Below are 20,542 nucleotides of genomic sequence, written 5' to 3'. Positions count from 1 at the left end.
GGGTAGGTTTATTCATCATTCTGGCTGGTACCAGGCCTTGTTGGCCCTCCATACAGTTGGGAAAAGACCTGGGAAAGAGGGCATCTGGCCCTGGGCTAGGCCTTGGGGGAGGTGGGGGAGGTGTGGCCACATCGAATCCAGCTGTGACATCTACCAGGTGTGCCAGTTGCCTAGGTAACGCAGGTACTGGGCAGAGACTTTGCTGTGAGGAGGGTGGAGTCAGCTCACCATCCAGGCGTGGACCTTACAGTTCTCATCCCTGACTTTCCCCAATCATCTGAGAAGCTTGTCTTGTGTGTGCCAATTCTGGGGCTTGAACTCAGGGCCTATGCTCTGTCCCTGAGCTTTTAGTGCATAATGCTAATATTGTACCACTTGAGCTACAGCTGTACTTCTGGCTTTATTGGTAGTTAATCAGGGATAAGACTCTCATGTCATGGGCTTTATTGTACCACTTGAGCTACAGCTCTACTTCTGGCTTTATTGGTAGTTAATCAGGGATAAGACTTTCATGTCATGGGCTTTCTTACCTGGGCTAGCTTCGACCCACAATCCTCAGATATCAGCCTCCAGAGTAACAAGGTTGAGCCACTGGGCACCTAGCCCTGAGAAGTTTTTAACAGTTCTGCATTCCCTCTACTCAATTCTCATAAGTTATCTGAGGAGAGCCCAAGCTCCAGCATTCTTTTAGTTCTTTTAATGCCTCCAGGGGGTGAGGAGGCGCAAACAGGATGACAGAATAAGCTAATCCCTTAGCCAGAGATAACCAGGATGATAACTACAAAGATGCAAAGCTACTTTGACAGCCAAACTGGATCATATTTCTATTCTAGATAAGAAAGCCACTCCTCCTGAGCACCTAGGCCATCCATAGGTCAGTTTGTAGTAAGAGAAGCCCCTAGCAGATTCGTTGAATGGATAGATGGATGGATGAATGGTGGGTAGATGGATGAATAGATGAGTGGATTGGTGGTCAGGTAGATGGGTGGATGGCTGACTGGGTGGGTGAGTGGATGGAATAATAAATGAATGAACTATATGAGCATAGAAGCTAACCGTTGGACATTGGTACTGCGTGTACCAACTGGAAGGAACCCCCTTTGCCAGATGATCCGTGGCTGTTTCCCTGGTTCTTACCTGATTGTTTGACTTGGTAAGCAATTTTTAGAGACTGCTCCTAGTGATCCCCACCTCTCAGACCTTGTGATTACTTTGCATAGTTGAAGGTTACAGTTGGTCAAAGTCCACTTGGATGGCACCAGAACAGCCTACATTCGAAGCAGATAGTGCCTAGGGACAGGTGACATCTCCAAGGAAAGGTCAGGAAGGGTCAAGAGCATGGAGGCAGGTGCAGTTCCGGAGACTGCAGGCTCTGCAGGCTGGCTGGAGCAGGGAGGGAGGGGTGGGAAGGGCCCTCGATGGGCGGGGCGGGGCCGGCGGCAAGCTCTGGCACCTGCTCTGCGGGGCGCAGCTGCAAATTGGCCAGACGCTGTGCTGGCAGCGGACACCTCCAAGGCACGGTGCAGGTCAGATGCAGGGGGGCAGGGGACTCTGGGAAAAGGGGCTGGAACCGGGAAGGGAGCATCATCTGGGGGTGAGGAGGACTCTCCGAGGTGGGGACTCAGATGAAGTGGGACTCTCAGGTTGGAAGGGGTCCTGACGGAGGTGGGACGCTGGGATGGGAAGGGGCGCTCAGCTAGAGACCGGGGTGTAGGGTCTGGGCTCCTCGGAAGCCGGCCTGGGAGCCCTCTCCGAGCTGGGGAGCGATCGCCCTCAGAGAACCAGCCTGAGCCCTTGCACCTCTGTCTCCAAACAAAGCACCCACAGCCCTGGCTCAGAGCCCCCAGCCAGTCAGGCCCATCCCACCAAGGGTTCCCTCGTAGCTTGTGGACATTGTATCCCGACTGTCCCTCTTTCTTAGCTCCAATCTGCCAAGAACACAAACCAGGAAGTTTGGTATCTAAGAATGAGAATAGATTGATTTAAAAAAAAAAAAAGTTCCCCCAGCCATTATAGTTTGTTAATAGATAGAAACCTCAGGGACATGGGAGGTTAGCTATGGATGGGCCTTGGCGCAGTCGAGAACCCAGAGCTTGATGAAACGCAAATCCCTTTAAAATGTTCAGATAGGCCTCTCTCCTAAGTCAGAAATGAACATTGCCCTTAACATCCTCTTTCGTGCCACACCCTTCCTTATTGCTCCACCTGGGGCTCCACTCCCAGCTTGAGGTAGCCCTAGCCTTCTGCCGGAATCACACACTTGTTTTAAAAAGGTAGTATGGCCTGGCATGGAAGTCTGTAATCCTAGTTACTCAGGAGGGCTGAGATCTGAGGATCAGGGTTGGAAGCCAGCTCAGGCAAGAAAGTCCATGAGATTCTGATCTCCAATTAACAAGAAAGCAAAAAGAAGAGAAAGAAAAGAAACGGGAAGGGAAGGGAAGGGAAGGGTTGGGTTGTGATTCAAATGGTATTGTTCTAGCCTTGAGTGAAAAAGCCATGGGACAGTGCCTAGGCCCTGAGTTCAAGCCCCACTACCAGCACAAAAAAATTTTTTTTGGAAGGAAGGAAGGAAGAAAGGAAAGAAAGAAAGAAGGAAGGAAGGAAGGAAGGACGGGAGGAAGGAAAGAAGAAAGGAAAAAGAGGAGAGAGGAGGGGGAGGAGAAGGGAAAGGAAAGGAGAAGGGAAAAAAGAGAGAGAAAATAGTGTGGCTTATTGTTTATAAGAATTGAAGTATGTTTATTTTAAACCTGACTGCAACAGCATCTGGTTTTTGTACCACAATATCATTGTGAGATATAGGCTTGGGGCCACTTCAGACTTAGCTAAGTCATGAAAGTTTCTTGATTTAATAACCAAGTGATTTGGTCATCCTTTGTTGGTCAAAATGTGGGAAAGACATGGAATTGATATTGAGGCTTTCTAGAATCTGAACCCTGGGTTTTACAAGGGGGAGTGGCTGTGGTAATGGAAGGTGACCCTGTTATCTCTGCACATTATTCTTTCTAATGTTATGGCAGCCACACTTGTGAGTTCCTTTTTTCTAAAGAGTTTTCATTCCTTCTCAGCTCTTCTGTGGGAAGTGGAAACATACCTCTACTTAGGGTCGAATTGGGCCCTTGTCCTTGAGTTCTGTATATTCTGAGTTCTTCCCTAGCCCTTCTGATAAAGGCTAATTGTAATGTCAGAGATGAAGCTGTGGAATCTTACCTGTGACATCAGTTATTCTTCTATTTGGGGTCTCCCCTAGTATGCACATGGCTCCATGACATATTTGACCAGGGACACGGAGAAAAGAAGGAAGAAGACATAGGAGAGGATTGTTTTCTAACATTTACTAATGGAAAATGGGTCAAAGCAATTTCACCTTATGTAGAGATACTGTCATCGTCAAAGTCCTTGAAATTTCAAAACTTCTGAATTGTAAGAGAAATCATCAGTGTGTCATCAACAAATATGCACATACATAGGCAACATTTCTTAACCTATTACGCTTTTTAGAAAGTGGCCAATAAACACACTAGGTTATTCACCATATTAGAATGGGCTAAATATGAATAAAGGCCACAGGCAAAGCTTGTAAACCCCATACTTCATGAGAACCCTGCAATTCTAGCCTCTTAACCAGCTAGTCCTTTCCCCAAGACCCTCAACTGTTGAGCCTCACCAATGGCTCTCACCTGTAATCCTAGCTTCTTGGGAGGCTCACATCTGGAGAACAGAGGTACAAAGCCAGTCCAGGCAGAAAAGTCTCCAAGACCTTTATCTCTTAACAAGCAAAATGCAGGACTAGAAGCATGACTTAAGTGGTAGAGCACCACCTTTGAGAAAGCTCCTCTACCAGCACATACACAATTTTTAAAAGCTATTATGTTTCTTTCATCTATCCTTTTGTGTAAAAATTAAATAGGCATAAGGTGTGTCATTGGAGGCTAGAAAGAAAGTCAAAAGGTCTATCAGCCACCTACCTGTTATGCTGAAAATATCAAAGCCTCTTCCCAGGACTAAGATACTATAAGCCATTATCCACATCTTTCTGGCTTAAAGCATAGTAGGTTTCTTTCTTTTTTTTGGGGGGGGGGGGGTCCGGTCATGGGGCCTGAACTCTAGGCCTGGGCGCTGTCCCTCAGCTCTTCAACTCAAGGCTAGCGCTCTACCACTTGAGCCACAGCACCGCTTCTGGCTTTTTTCTTTTTGCTTATGTGGTGCTGAGGAATTGAACCCAGGGCCTCATGCATGCAAGGCAAGGACTCTACCACTGAGCCACCTTCCTAGCCCCCCATAGGTTTTTTTAGAGTGCAAAGTGATTGATGCTGCGGCACATGAGATTAGTCCTGTCTGTATTCATCAAGAACAAAATTAAGTCAGCCACTGGTGGCTCACACCTGAAATCCTATCTACTCAGGAGGCTGAGATCTAAGATCTGAGATCTGAGTGGTTCAAAAATAGCTGGGGCAGACAAATCCAATTAACCAGCAAAAATCTGAAAGTGAAATTGTGGCTCAAGGGGTAAAGGGTTAGCCTTGAATGGAGAAAGCTGAGCAAAAAGGATGAAGCCCTGAGTTCAAGCCCCATTTTACACACACACACACACACACACACACACACACACACACACACACACACACACAAATGAAAAACTGCAACTGAGGTCTTACGGACCTGGCTCAGGGTTATCCATATATTAAATGGCAGAGACACGAGTCTAACCAAAATTTCTTCCAGAACTGCTTAATACCCACTAAGTGTTTTTGTTGTTGTCACTGTTGTTTATTTGTTCATTTGATTTTGTGATAGAAGATTGTGATTTATTTCTCCTGAACACATATACATCTGTTTGTTTGTTTTTGAAACAGCATCTCAGTAGCCCAGGCTGGACTTGGACTCTCAATCCTTTGCCCAGTCTCTCAAGAACTACTTTGCCCATTGTTCTGCATATTTATTTATTTATTTATTTATTTATTATTTTTTGGGGGGGGGTTCTGGTCGTGGGGCCTAAACTCTGGGCCTGGGCGCTGTCCCTCAGCTCTTCAGCTCAAGGCTAGCACTCTACCACTTGAGCCACAGCGCCACTTCTGGCTTTTTTCTTTTTGCTTATGTGGTGCTGAGGAATCGAACCCAGGGCCTCAGGCATGCAAGGCAAGCGCTCTACCACTGAGCCACCTTCCCAGCCCATCTTCTGCATATTTAATGTACTATGTTCTCTGACTTGTACTCTTGGAGCCTAAATTTAGAACTATTTTGTTTGGTACATGTCATGCCCATCTTCATTCCGTGTAATCACAGAAGTATTACAAAGCTGATAATAGCCTTGAGATGGTCAAGTCCACCCTTCATGTTCCACAATGAAGAAAACTAGGTAGTAGAAAATTTTAAGTACCCCATGCTTCTGCCTAAAATCTACTTTTTGAAAAAAAATTGCAGTTAAAACCTACATCTCCTTAGGTTATTCTTTCTGGCATCTGGCCTCTTGAGAATTTCCTAAACATATAAATCAGTGAGTGGTGTTGCTTTTGTGATGGTACTGAGGCCTGAACTCAAAGCCTGGGCACTGTCACTTACCTTTTTTGCTCAAGGCTGGTGCTCTACCGCTTGAACTACAACTCTACTTCTGGCTTTTTGGTAGTTTATTGAACATAAGAGTCTCATAAACTTTCCTGCATAGTCGAGCTTTGAACTGCTATCCTTAGATCTCAGACTCCTGAGTATCTATGGTTATGAGTATGAGCCAGTAACACCAAATAGTGACTTTTTTGTTGTTCTTTTTAATTTTTTTTTTTTGTCGGTCGTGGGGCTTGAACTCAGGGCTTGGGCACTATCCCTCAGCTCTTCATCTCAAGGCAATCACTCTCCCGCTTGAGCCACAGTGCCACTTCCGGTTTTCTAGTGCTTGATTGGAGATAAGAGTCTCATGGACTTTCCTGCCTGGGCTGGCTTTGAACGGTGATCCTCAGATCTCAGCCTACTGAGTAGCTAGGATTACAGGCGTGAGCCACCGACACCCGGCTCTTTTTAAATATTTTTGTTATTATAAAGATGATGTACAGAGGGGTTACAGTTAACATAAATCAGGTAAAGAGTACATTTCTTTTTGGAAAATATAGTAACTTGTTTTATTTACTCTATTGGTTTGAGGTTTGTGGCTGCAAGCTATAGCCTTCCTATTCCTGTATTCAGATACAGATATTCCTGCTGGATGCAGGTAGCTCACACTTATAATTTTCGCCTCTTAGTAGGATGAGATCAGAAGATCTCCATTCAAAACCAGCCCCAGCAGAATTTTCTCAAAACTCTTACCTCCAATTTGCCAGCAAAGAACTAAAGTGAGAGGTGGCTCAAATGGTAAAACTTCAACTTTGAGAGAAAAGAGCTGAGCAATAACACAAGGCTCTGAATTCAAGCCCCAATATCAGCACAAAATAAAATAAAATAGAATTTCTTCCAAAGGATTATGTAATAGATCATCAGTCTAAAATGCTTTCCCCACACCCAAACCCACAGGCATCCTAGCTTAGCAATATAGAACACTACAGAGTGTACATTGTTTCTTGCATCATTGTTTGATTGCCTGGAAGCTTCAGGTTGTCCCAACCCAGAAACAAAGGAAGTCATTTAAGTGTCACCCATGCCACATGTGAGTAACCCAAAAGGCCAACATGTAAAACACAAAGTCCTGTAGCTACCATATTGCTTTCATACTATCCTGTACTCAAACATTGATGAGTTGAATCACCAGTCAACCGTATCCTCCATACTTATAGATCCTATAGATTTGACTGGATTCTGTGTTCTAATGAGGCAAGAAATCTTATTTGTCTGTCTGCTATATGGTTCCTTGTACAGAGCCTAGAGTAGACAATAACAATTACCTTAATAACAATAACAGTGCATTCATGCTGTGTTAGATGTTTGAACTAGTAAAAGATGGCATTAGAATTTCATTCAGCTGCAAGTGTCAGACAACCTTTCTAAGGTGACTTAAACAAGTAAGGAGTTGAGTTTTCCTCTGGAAGGGAAAAAGTTTATGGCTGGAAGATGTGTTTCAAAATGTTATCTGAGAGAGTCCTTTAGCTTCCAGTCTCACTGCTCTGTGTGTGGCTTAAGCCCTGAATCTCACTAAGATTCAGCGAAAAGAAGGGCAAGGAGCATGTATGAGCCTACATTCTCTGATAACTAAGGGCTTTTCTGGACAGGTGATGGTAGCTTACACCTGTAATCCTAGCTACTCAGGAAGCTGAGATCTGAGGATTGTAGTTTAAAGCTAGCCAGGGCAGGAATGTCTATAGACTTTTGATCTCCAATTAACCACCAGAAAACAAGATGTGGAGCTGTGGCTTAAAGTGGTGGAGCATTAGCCTTGAGCAAAAGAGGTCAAGGACAGCCCCCAGCCCCTGAGTTCAAGCCCCACCACTTCCTTATTGGCCAAGAGTATATCATATAGTTGTGTTTTACATGGACTTGTTGCCAATACAAGAAAGGAGTTCTGTCAACATGGATGAAGTTAGTCACTAAAGTGCCACTATTGTGCACCCTGAGTCAATAACTATTTAGAAATGGGTTTGTCTTACAAAATGCAATCATAGATGAGGCAGGCACAAGATATTAGAGTTATAATTGGCTCTCTATGTATAGAACCACCTTAAATCAAAATATGAAAATAAGTGTGAATATACTAAACATATATTGGCTTTTTCTCTTGTCACTATTCCCTAAACCAAATAATATAACAATTATGTACATAGTATTTACATTTTATCAGGTCTTCTTTTTCCCCATCCTGGGGCTTGAACTCAGGGCCAGGGCACTGTCCCTGAGCTCTTTTGCTCAAGGCTAGTGCTCTACCACTCAGAGCCACAGCCCCAATGAATAGGGAACAAGAGTCTCATGGATTTTCTGGCCCTGGCTGGCTTTGAACCACAATCCTTGGTAGCTAAGATGACAGCATGTGCCACCAGCACCCAGTTTATCAGATCTTCTTAAGTAATCTGAAATGATTTCAGATGTATGGGAAGATATGTATAGGTTATATGGAAATATTATGCTATTTTATATAAGGGACTTGAGCACATACAGATTTTGGTATCCATGGAGGTTCTGGAACTAGTTCTTCATGGACACTGAGAGTAGACTGTATTTAAGATTAGGAAAAGTCTATGAACCTGAACTAGGCACTGGCAGACCAGATAATTTGTTTGCATGTTACAGATGAATGTATAGGTTTGAAATGTATTAGTTCTAGGAGCCTTTTTGTTGTGGTGGTTTATAAATTCATTTTTATTTGTTTTTGTGTTGATGCAGTACTAGTAGCTTTTTCTGCTCAACGCAATCATTCTATACTTCCAGCTTTTTGCTTATAGATTGGAGATCAGAGCCCTTCCGATTTGTCTGCGCAGGCTGGCTTCAAACCAGGATCCTCAGATCTCAGCCTCCTGAGTAACTAGGATTACAAACTTGAGCTGCCAGCACCTGGAAGTTGTAGGTTTTTACTGGGTTTATACTGAGTTGTTTCTCCCTGCAATACTTTTGTCTCTGCCTGATATTAACCACCTCCTTCCTATTCCTGGCATGTGAATATTGGCCATCTTTTCCTTTTTTCTTTCTTTGTTTGTTTTCCTGTTCTAGATAATATCTTTGACATCCTCCTTTGTTTGAGTGAGGGCTTAGCTCTTTTATACCCTTATCATTTCATCTCATCTTTACTTTTTTTGTTTCATAAGCTCCCCAAAGAGGATATGTTTACCTTCGATATATTTACACAGTAACAATTGTACAACTACAGTTGCCAATCCAGACAGGTGAAATACCCTGACCTTCCCTTCCTTTCTTCACCAATCTTTTTTGTAATTCCTGGTGTCAGTAATTGCTGCATTTTCTTCAGTTGCTTACTGTTTTGACTACTCAGCACCAACTCTTGCTCAAACTTTGACAGAATAATATAATTTCTCTCAGTAAACATGAAGTCTTTAATCAATTTTATGTTGGAGGAAGGGGTGCTTAGATCTCTATTCTCTGGAACTGGACATTCTTGGGTCTCTAGTTACACAGGGACCATCCCCATATTGCGACCCTGGGGATCATGCTGAATTCTGGTTTTGTTTGTTTGGGTTGAGTTGAAACAGACTTATCCCACAGCTAAGGAAGCTCATGGCACCTTTCCAAATACTGAGACTTGTTTCTAGTTGCCTAGTGGAAGAGAGAAGCCAGGTCATCATCAAGAAGCATGTGGGATAGTTTTCTTTTTGTTTTTTGTTTGTTTGTTTGTTTTCTGTTGTGTGGCTTGAACTCAGGGCCTGGGAGCTGTCTCTGAGCTTTTGTGCTCAAGACTAGCACCTACCAATTTGAGCCACAGAGCCACTTCCAGTTTTCTACTGATTAAATGGAGATGAGCCTGATGGACTTTCCTACCTGGGTTGGCTTTTGATTGTTGATCCTCAGATCTCAGTCTCCTGAATAGTTAAGATTATAAGCATAAGTCACTAGTGTGAGGCAAAAGTAGGTTTTTCTACCTTGAGAACATTTTAAGGGGCTGGGAATGTGGTTTAGTGGTAGAGTGCTTTCCTAGCATGCATGAAGCCCTGGGCTTAGTTCCTCTGAACCACATAAACAGAAAAGGCCGGAAGCAGCACTGCGGCTCAAATTGTGGAGCTCTAGCTTTGAGCACAGAGAGGCTCAGGGACAGAGCCCAGACTCTGAGTTCAAGCCCCAGGACCGACCAAAAAAAAAAAAAAAAAAAAGGTTTCAGGATCATAAGAAAAAGAGTCTGGAGTCTTTAGGGACCCAATGAGTCATGTTTTCTTTTCTCATTCTAAATATATACACATTTTTTCAATTTAAATTTTATTATAAAAGTGATGCACAGAGGCATTACAGTTATATGTCAGGTAATTATATTTCTTTTTGAACAGTGTCGCCCTTTCCCTCATTCTCTCCCAGTTTTTCCCCTCTCAACTTCCCTTGCTCTAAGTTGTATTGTTCATTTCCGAGGTAGTGTGGAATGAGTATCACAACGGAGTTGGTTCACCCTTTGTCCCACTGTTTCTGTGCTTCCCCTTCCCCTCTCCAAATCAGATAAACTTATATACAAGACACAGGGGACTGAAATTTTAAAAAACACAAAATGGAATAAACAAAAGGAAGGAAGGAAGGAAGGAAGGAAGCAAGCAAGCAAAGGAAGAAAGCAAAGGAAGAAAGCAAAGAAGGAAGGAAGACAAACTGTTAATAAATCCAATGTTTATTACACTTAGGATTAATTAAACAGCATTCTAAACATTCACTCAGTGAGAAAAGGGATAATCTTAAGAGAGGATCACAAAGACTCAATAGCTATGTGCATATGATCATATAAAATGATACTTATGGAAATGAACTCCAAGAAATGGAAACAAGAATTTTTCTTTGGACTGGGAAGGTGGTTCAAGTGGTAGAGTACTAGCCTTGAGCTGTAGAGCTGAGGGACAGCGCCCAGGCCCAGAGTTCAAGCTCTACACCCTCCCCCCCCAAAAAAAGAATTTTTTGTTTTTATTGTGCTGTTTATCATACTCACTTCTATAGCTCATTTTGTGTTAGTAATTGTATGCCTTTTTTGGAAGGTTGGCTTCCCAAATTATAGATGACTCAGTTGCTGTTTGAGAACTTGGAATTTAGGATGCACTTTAATCTGGCTTAATAGCTTGGAATGTCATTTGGAAATAATCTCCTCCCTGAATTTTGAAAGCAATGTTCTATTTTCTTCTACTTTCTTAGTATATTGGTTTATTGCTTGATTTTGGGGGAGGGGGGGCTTACAGTACTGGGATTTGAACTCAGGGCTTTGTGCTTGCTAGGCAGGCGCTCTATCACTTGAGCCATACCCCAGTTCCTTAATGTGCTACTGAGAAGTTATTGGCATTTTAATTCCAGATCACTTGGACTTTTCTTTCATCTATGGAAGTGCAACATTTTCTTTATTCCTCATCTTCTAATAGTTAATAATATTCCTAGTTGGTGGTTTTTTTGTCATTGTATGGTATGCTTTTATAGACATTATTTTTTATTTTATTTAATTTTTTAGAAATATGTAAATTATCTTATCTATCTATCTTGACAGTATCTGAGTTTGAATTTCAGAACTTGAGCCATGCCTCCAGCTTGGCATTTTGCTGATTTGTTGGAGATGGAGTCTTGTACACTTCACAGCCAACGCTGGCTTCAAATTGTGATCCTCAGATCTCAACCAAGATTATAGGCATGATCCACTAGTGCCCCGCTTCACATTTATCCATTTTGTAAATTGCCCGTCTACGTGTCCCTGTAAGGTATACTAAATAGGTAGGTTTCATTAGGTAGCTGATGAAGAGAACACCATGCCCTATTCAGGCAGGAAAAGAAGTTTATTTACTGAACTCTTGTCCCTTCTGTGTATGGTGAGAGACATGGCCAAAAGGGGAGACCTACCCCAAGGCCAGGATTTATCTAGGCCAGGGATAGGAAGAGGTGTGGCCACACTGTATCTGGATGTAACCTCAGGGTCTGGGACCAGCCTGTGGTCACGGAAGGCCTAGGGCAGATGGAAGGGAAGGCCAGGGGCGGCCCAGGCTATAACCTAGCAGGAGGGGGAGGTGACTGCTTCCAGGTGTGCCAGTTACCTAGGTAACAGATACTGGGTGGAAACTTAGCCAAGAGGTAGGGAGGTATCCACACAGGGCCTGCCTATTCCTGGACAGACCTTACAGTCCTTACTATTGTCTCACTGACATATTTTATGTCACCATCCGAGGGACAATACTGCCTCTTTCTCAAGTTTAAGGGAGTATCACAGCTATAAGAAAAGTAGACTGAGAAGTTCTCAGGGGTGAAAACTCTCGTACTGCCTTATTAAATGCTTGATTATTTCTCAGGTTCTTATGGAAAATCTCCCATTATTAACCTTAGTTCTGCTGGATTCCTTTCTGTTCTTGGCTTCCAGGTCCTGAAGGTGGTGCCCTTTGTTTTCTCCTATTCTCTTTGATCCAAACTTTCTCTTTGGTCTGTTGTAATATTGGTTTTCTTACCCACTCCCCCACCACACACACACCTTTATCTGCCTTCTGATATAGTTCCTAAAGTACACTGTGTCTTAGGTTCTGAATACCTGCCTTGTCAATTGTGCAGTCCGTTTCTCAGAGTAAGTCAGACTCAGGGTAAAAGTGTCTTTTCTGGGTGTTTCTGGCTTCAGCAAGGAGGTTAAATTTTATAGGAAGGCTCTAGCACAATAAACTAAGCTATGTTAAATACGAATGGTATTTCTCTATTTTTACCATTCACAATCGAATCTTGCAGGGTTCCAAGACTGAATACAGCTTGGCATGTATGCTAATGCTAATAAATGTATGCTACTCCAAACACATCTGTATCTGTATCAGCTTGAAAGTCTTTTTTCCCCAAAATCTTTAGGGGAAATGGCTGTGCAGGATGAGATACCATGTTTGGGAAGAAGAGCTCACCTATTCACCAGTATATGCCACTCAGTACTTCTAGATGATCAAAGAACTCACCAAACTCTTCAGGTTAAGTGAGAAAATGCTGGCCCCTGTAATTCACCAAATGAGAGTTCCATAATATGGAACAAAGTCCCATGAAGGAGAGCTAAGCTCCTACCTTTATTTGGCTTCATCATGGGCAAATCTGCTGTCATTCCTGCCTTTCATTTCTGTTGGTGTGTTAGTGAGAAGCACAGACATCAGTGATTTTAAAATTAGAAACTGCCACAGAGATTTCTTCTTGCAACATACCCATTTCAAAAACAAAACATTAGCCAGGTGCCAGTTACTTGGGCCTGTAATCCAACTGTTAGGAAAATGGAGGAGAACAGAAAAGGAATAGGCCAGACTCGATCGTCAACAGACGAGGACTGTTTATTGAGGAAGAGCAAGGGGCACAGACTTTCCTGTGGGTTTGGAGGTTGTGTCTGAGAGTTGGGACAGGAGCTGGGTTTTTATAGGAGGTCCAAGCAAGCAGGCAGAGGTTAATGAAAAAGCCACTAGGTCAAGGAAGGTGGGGACCTTTCAGTTGGGCCCACAGTGGGATGTTTACAGCTGGGCTTAGGTGGATTGCCCTGCCAGCATACCAAACAAGTTCACACATACCTGGGATTTTGCCTGGAGTCTGTATGGGCCTGGGACAACAGGGTGGGGGTCAATCCTTCATATTCCATCTTTAGATACATAAAATGATTGGGCCAAGAGGAGAGAGGCAAGTCCTTCACTACCTACTCAGGAGGCTAAGATCTGAGGATCTTAGTCCACTGCCAGCCTGGGGAGGAATGAGACTCTTATCTCAAATTAACCACCAGAAAACAGGAAGTGGTACTGTGGCTCTACATGATAGAATGCTAGTCTTGAGAGAAAAAAGCTCAAGAAATGTGTCCAAGCCCTGAGTTTAAGCCCCACAACTGAAAAATAAAACAAAAACAAAAAAACATAAAACACTACAATCCTAAGCTGGGTTTGGTGGCTCGCACCTGTTTTCCTATTTTATCAGGAAGCTGAAATCTCAGGATCATGGTTCAAATGCAGCCCAGAAATAAAAGACCATAATCTATCTATCTATCTATCTATCTATCTATCTATCTATCTATCTATCTAGCCCGTTGTGGGGCCTGAACTCTGGGCCTGGGCACAGTCTCTCAGCTCTTCAGCTCAAGGCTAGCGCTTGAGCCACAGTACCACTTCTGGCTTTTTCTGCTTATATGGTACTGAGGAATCAAACCACAGGGCCTCATGCATGCAAGGCAAGCACTCTACCATTGAGCCATCTTCCCAACCCCTCCTTAAAATTTTTATCTCTAATTAACCAGGAAAAAAGCCAAAAGTAGAGGTATGGCTCAAGTGGTAGAACGCCAGCCTTGAATGCAAAAGCCAAATGAGAGCTAGTCTTCCAACTCAGAGCCTAAAGTTTTGTAATTTAGGATTCCAGTAAAACTACTTAATTTTCAGAACAGTCTGGAAGATGCAAAAAAGAAAAAGAGAGATGCTGATAAAATGCAACTGTTTTCATGAGGCCTTCTTAAGGTCTCTTATGAGTGTTATTTCTTTTTCTATGTGCTATTGCTATTTGTAAATCACATAGCATTCAATCTTTCCCAGTTATACGTTTCTCTACTAGATGATGAACTCCGTTGGGTTAGAAATCATTTATATTCATCTTATAAATTCCACAGAATTTAGCAGAATCTGATAGCTAATTGGCTCACAAGATAAAGAGACAAAGAAAGACAAAAAGAAAGAGTGAGGACAGACAGAAAGAAGGAAGGAAAGAAGGAAAAAAGAAGGAAGGAGGGAAAAAAGGAAGGAAGTCAGAAAAGAGGAAGGGAGGGAAAGAGGGAAAGAAGGAAGGGGGAAGGAAATAAAAGAAGGAAAAAGACAGAAAGCAAGAAAAAAGTAAGAGAAAGAGAAAGTGAAAAGAGACAAAACTTAAGACTGAGGCCATCTGCTTAGAAATCCAAACTGGGGTGGGATGTAATTGAGCTTTTGTTTCTGGTGATTTTGCTTCATGTCACCTTGAGGTCACACCAAACAAGATTCAGACTCTTTAATAGGAATAAGAGTCTGAATCCTGTTTGGAGTGCTGTTCCTGAGACTTACCTCTATAGGAAATAGCAAGGATGCTAGCAGTTGTCAAATTTCAAAGAGAGCTTTGCACGCCAGACCTAGTAGGGCATCTCAGCCTATTAGAAATCAGGTCCAGGCCATAGCTGTAAGTTCAGGACCATGTCTATAGTCACATACTCTGTTAGCAAGAGAAGACATTCAACCCCTTATCTACATTCTCTCAGTGGCTCATAGAACAGGAAGAGATATTAACCTTGCTATTTGCAAGGTAACAAAAATGAAGTCAAACAGGGTTGGCTATATTCCAAAGGAAACTCAGACAGAAGCAATCTGGGTATTCCTTCTACAGGAGTACAGGCAGACCTAGAAAATATTTTTTTGAAAAAATAAGCAATATGCTTTAAAGCAAAATAATATACTATTGAAGAAAATACTCACTTCTCTCAAGAAGCTAGGCTGAGTACAAATACCATTGTTTATGAAAAAGATAATATGCTATATTCACTTTACCATGGACCAAACAAACACTTCATTCCTATAAAGAAGATTGGCTTACCCCTCTCTAGAATCAGGTGATGTTAAACAGTACTTTTTTCCCTTCATGGAGTTAGCTACTCAAAAACAAAGGGCAGTAGTTTAAGCTCAACAGATATAATCTTTCTGGAAATGAATCCAAGGTTCTCCCCATTGATATTGAGACTGGACACAAGGGTACCAGATTACAGAGGAAAATTTATAAAATACTTATTCTAGTTTCCTATTTGCTCCTTTCAATTGATCTTCATCAGAACCCCTAAAGGTGAGTATCCATGCACCTACTTTAGAAGGAGTACTGAGATTCAGAGCAGTTTAGAAACCTGACCAAAACCAGAACTAATTCTAGCTCTGACACTTCATAGTTTACATCCTTTCTATTACGTGACTGTATTACTCCTTAACAAAAAAATTAGGAAGCATATTTCTTTTACAAAAATCTAGGAAATAGACTGTAATGTAACATTTGATTGAAGTTTGTACCATCTCTGCCTTCCTCAGGACTAAAGGGAAGTTGATAGATTTTCCAGGAAATCTCAGGCACATACCAACGTAGGGCCTTATCTGTTCAATTGGCTTTGGAGGTTAGTCCCAATCCAACACAACTTCAAGATTTAAGATATGATGTACCCACAGAAGATAATGACCCCTGCTCTTCTTCAGTAAAGGAGATCAGAGGTAGGAGAACAGGTGACATTATCCAATCCAACTATGCCAGGAGAATTATTGACTGTCTCACATTTTGGTTTTTGCATGCAAGATTCACTCACACTAATGACTAATTCTCACTTGTTTTTCAAAACAACTTTGGTGACACTTCCCCTTGCTATGTTTGCTGGCATTTTGCCCCAGCTAAACAGCAATCCTCCATTTTCATAATACTCTACATACTCTATTATTTGTGTCATAATAATTGAATTAATCTATTGCTTCATCACAGCTTGAGGAGGTTTAAGGAAGTCATTCTTTGAAGATTTATGGAGTGTACTTTCAAGAATAGACAGGTATGATGGCTTAAACCTCTGCTTCCAACTCCTAGGGAAATAGAGATTGGGAGAATGGTAGTTGAAGTCTAGTCCAGACAACAACTTATTTAGACCCCAATCTCTACCAATTAGCCAGGTATAGTGCTAGACACATATGGTCTTAACTACATAGGAGGACTTAGGAAGAAGTATCTATGTCTGAGGCTGGCTCAGACCCTTCCTGGAAAATAAAGCAAAAAAGAACTGGGGGTATGACTCAAGTGGCAGAGCACATGCCTAGTAAGCATAAGGCCCAGAATTCAAACTCAAATACTACTAAAAAAAGAGAGAGGTCAAGAGAGAAAGAAAAGAAAAAGAAAAAGAGGGTAGAGAAGAGTCTAGAGTAGACAAGATGTCAAGGTAATTCACTGGGAGAAAAGAACACTCTTTCAACAAATGACTGGGATACTTGCTATTCACACTCGAAAGAATAGAACTAGATCCCTTTCTCATATCACATAAAAAAAGTTTATTCAGCAGGGGGCTCATGCTTGTAATCCTAGCTACTTAAAATGCTGAGATCTGAGTATCATGTTCGAAGCCATCCCAGGCAGGAAAGCCCATGAAACTCATATCTCTAATTAGCTACCAAAACTCTGGAAGTAGAGCTGAGGCTCAAGTGGCAGAGCACGTTAAGTTAAGAGATAGTGCCTATGCCCTAAGTTCAAGCCCCAGGAACAACACAGCACAAACACACAAAAAGCTTATTCAAAATAGACATTGATATAAATAAAAGTCCTAAAGCTACAAAATTCTTAGAAGAAAACAGGAATAAATCTTTATCACTTAACCTTTGGTTAAGTGATAATTTCTTGGATATAACACTGACTATACAAAAAATACAGAAGTTGAACTTCATCAAAATTAAGAGTTTGAACCAGATGCCTAATGGCTCATACCTATAATCCATACTGCTTTGGAGGCTGATCAGAGATCAAAGTTAGCTTGAGCAGAGAAATCTAAGAGACTCAATCTCAATGGAAGAAGAAGCTGGGCATGGTGATAAATGCTTATCATTCCAGCTACAATGGGAAGTGAAAAATAGGAGGATTGTGTTCCCAGCCCATGACTGGGAAAAAAAATAAGTATTTATCAAAATTAACCTTCACCAAAAAAGAGCTATAAGTATAGATCAGTGACAGCGGGCCTGCCTGCCAACCATAAGGCCCTGACTTCAACCTTCAGTGCCACCAAAAAGAGATGAAAAGCTTCTGAGCTCCAAGGATGTCAACAAAAAAAAAGTGAAAAGAGAAGGCACAGATAGGTGAATTAAGATTCAAGGTCAGCCCAGGCAAAAAATAAGGTGGTGAAAAGAGGCAAGATAGCAGTGAGGCTCATGCCTATAATCCTACTCAGGAGAGTGACATCTGAGGATCACAGTTCAAAGCCAGGCTGGGCAGGAAAAGTCTATGAGACTCTTATCTCCAAAAATCCACCAGAAACCCAGAAGTGGAGCTGTGGCTCAAAGTGGTAGAGTATTAGCCTTGAGCAAAAGAACTCAGGGACAGCCCTCAGGCCCTCAGTTCAAACCCCACAACCATCAAAAAAAAAAAAGGAAAAAAAATTAAAAAGTAAAAAAGAGCCAAATGAGAGTACTAGGTTCTGAGTTCAAGCTCCAGGACGAGCACACACACTTACCATACACACACAAACACACTATCTCAAAGAATAAGCCAGGCATGCTTTTTCAGATCTGAGGTCTCAACTACACAGGATTCATAGATAGAGAAAGATCACCATTAAAACCCACCTAAGCAAAAAAGCATGAGACTCTCTAAAAAAAAAAACCCACAGTAACAAAGAAGGGTCAGGGTCATGGCTCAGGAGGTAGAGCTTCTACCTAACAAGCATGACTCCTTAATTTCAAGAACTGGTGCTGTGGACAGAGAGGAAGTAGAGGTTGGGAAAAGAGGGAAGGGTGGAGAAGGGAGAAGAGGAGATAACAAGAGAGGCATACAATACAACCTGATACTACCATTGAGGGGGAAATTATAACATTGGAAGTAACATTTTTAACACACAAGAAAAGTACTTGCAGACAGCATGGTAGGGAAAACCTTCAAAGGAGGCAATGATTACATTGTAAAATAAACAGAGTGTCTACACATGACATGGCAAGTATTTAGGTGCAAGGGAGTGGGCAGCTTAATTTATGAACAAGAAATTATTGCCAACTTCTAACAACAAAGACAGACCTGCAAGACAAATAGCATTGTTTACTGAGACATTCAAAATATTCTCTAGCATGACTTCTAGATATCTGCAGGGCCTGCTTCCTGGTCCCCAACTGCTGGTGTTTGCTCTTGCCAAAAACAATACGCTGCATAGTAACCTTAGCACAGCTGCACAGTAACCTTAGCACAGTGGTCTCAATGGAGGCTGGTCACTGGTTCATGGTGGACCCAGGCGTCCTGGTGAAGGTATGCCCGGACTGCCTTTGTTTCCTTGAATTATCTTTGGCCACTGCAGTCATATTTTTCACTACTAACTACTCACATGAAAACAAGTTTAAGGAAATCACTGCTTCTCTAAAAGCCTGTGAACATCAGTCAGCAGAGGTGTCCTTCTGGGGGAGCTAAGAGAGTAACACCATTGCTTTCTGGTGGTTCAGTGTACACAGATAGTATCTTTATGTGTGAAATTTATTATTAATAGTGTGTGCAACTGCTTTCAGGCTATGTATTAGTTATATATTAAACATTAATGAATTTCTCAATGAAGTTTGAGTCTCAGTCTCAAGATACACTTATATGGAAGTATACTCTAGCTGGGGGCCAGGGGGGTCACACCTTTAATCCTAGCTACTAGAGAGACTGAGATCTAAGGATGGAGGTTGGAAAGCAGCCTGGGTAAGAAAGTCCATGAGACTCTTATCTCCACCAAAAAGCCAAAAATGAAGCTGTAGCTCAAGTGGTAGAGCACCAACCTTGAGCATAAAAGCTAAAGGATAGTGTGTAAGCCCTGAGTTCAAGCCACAGTACTGCCACCAAAGAGAGAGAAAGAAGCAGAAGGAAGAAGAAGGAGGAGGAGGGGGGGGGGAGGAGGCGAGGAAGAAGAAGAAGAAGGAGGAGGAGGAGGAGAAGGAGGAGGAGGAGGAGGAGGAGGAGGAGAAGAAGAGGAGAGGGAGGAGGGGGAGGAGGGGGGGAGGAGGGGGAGGAGGAGGAGCAGGAGGAGCAGGAGGAGGGGAAGGGAGAAGTGAGAATGTAAATTGAGAAAAAAATAAAAATAGAAGTAAAAGAAAAGTCAGGTCAATGGGCTGGGAAGGTGGCTCAGTGGTAGAGTGCTTGCCTTGCATGCATGAGGCCCTGGGTTTGATTCCTCAGCACCACATAAGTAGAAAAAGCCAGAAGTGGTGCTGTGGCTCAAGTAGTAGAGCGCTAGCCTTGAGCTGAAGAGCTGAGGGATAGTGCCCAGGCCCCATGACCAACAAGCAACAGAAAGAAAGAAAGAAAGGAAGAAAGAAAGAAAGGAAGAAAGGAAGGAAGGAAGGAAGGAAGGAAGGAAGGAAGGAAGGAAGGAAGGAAGGAAGGAAGGAAGGAAGGAAGGAAGGAAGGAAGAAAGAAAGAAAGAAAGAAAGAAAGAAAGAAAGAAAGAAAGAAAGAAAGAAAGAAAGAAAGAAAGAAAGAAAGAAAGAAAGAAAGAAAGAAAGAAAGAAAGAAAGAAAGAAAGAAAGAAAGGTCAGGTCAAAACTTCCACTCCAGTGATTTCCCCAGATATGAAATGAAAAGGGCTGGGTGCAGTAGCTCACACCCATAATCTTAGTTACTCAGGAGATTGAGATTAGGAAGAACTAAAGGAAAATCTTTCCTTCTGAGACCTCTTTGCAACCAATAGCTGAGTGTGGTGGTTTGGACCTGTAATCTCAGCTACAAAGGTGAGAAAGAAGTGGAAGAAGAAATGGAAAGGAATTGGGTTGGTGGATCCGACTCAAAGTTACCAACTCTGGAACATCTAGTATTCTTCCCTATTCCTGTCAAAACACATAGTCACATCAAAAACGAATAAACAAGCCGAAAGTGACTAATACCTGTAATTCTAGCATATTAGTACAGCTGAGATCTGGGGATGGCAGTTCAAAACAAACCTAGACAGAAAAGTCCATGAGACTCTTATATCCAGTTAATGACCAAAAAGCCAGAAGTGGAGTCTGGCTCTAGTAATACAGCATCAGTCTTGTACAAAAACACTTAGGGGCAGTGCCCAGTCCCTGAGTTCAAGCCACAGTACTGGCATACACCCACATACACAAAAAGTAATAGATTGAAATTAGGAGAAAAGGAAAAGGGATGGCATAGGCTTCTTTGCAAAAGCTATTTGATGTTTTTGTCCTGGTTTGGGGATTTTCATTAGGTTGGAAGTTTTCACGGTATACTGGCAACACTATCTTTATATTAGGGAGAATGTCATTGGAGCACCTAC

General features: G+C 42.3%; 1 protein-coding gene across 1 annotated transcript in view; it reads left to right on the top strand.

Moving 5' to 3' along the window:
- Positions 1 to 1,488: 1,488 nt before the first annotated feature.
- The window catches only part of LOC122104197 (transmembrane protein 45B-like), a 41,692-nt gene continuing 22,638 nt past the window's right edge, over positions 1,489 to 20,542 (top strand). Inside the window, exon 1 of the mRNA XM_042674919.1 lies at positions 1,489 to 1,526. The gene's annotated coding sequence lies outside the window, so the exon portion shown is untranslated. The remainder of the gene's footprint in view (positions 1,527 to 20,542) is intronic.

Source organism: Dipodomys spectabilis, unplaced genomic scaffold (genome assembly GCF_019054845.1).
Source record: "Dipodomys spectabilis isolate Male_0828 unplaced genomic scaffold, ASM1905484v1 ptg000023l, whole genome shotgun sequence".
Lineage (NCBI taxonomy): Eukaryota > Metazoa > Chordata > Mammalia > Rodentia > Heteromyidae > Dipodomys > Dipodomys spectabilis.
The sequence above is the reverse complement of the archived record's forward strand: the minus strand, read 5'-3'. Positions and strand labels throughout refer to the sequence as shown.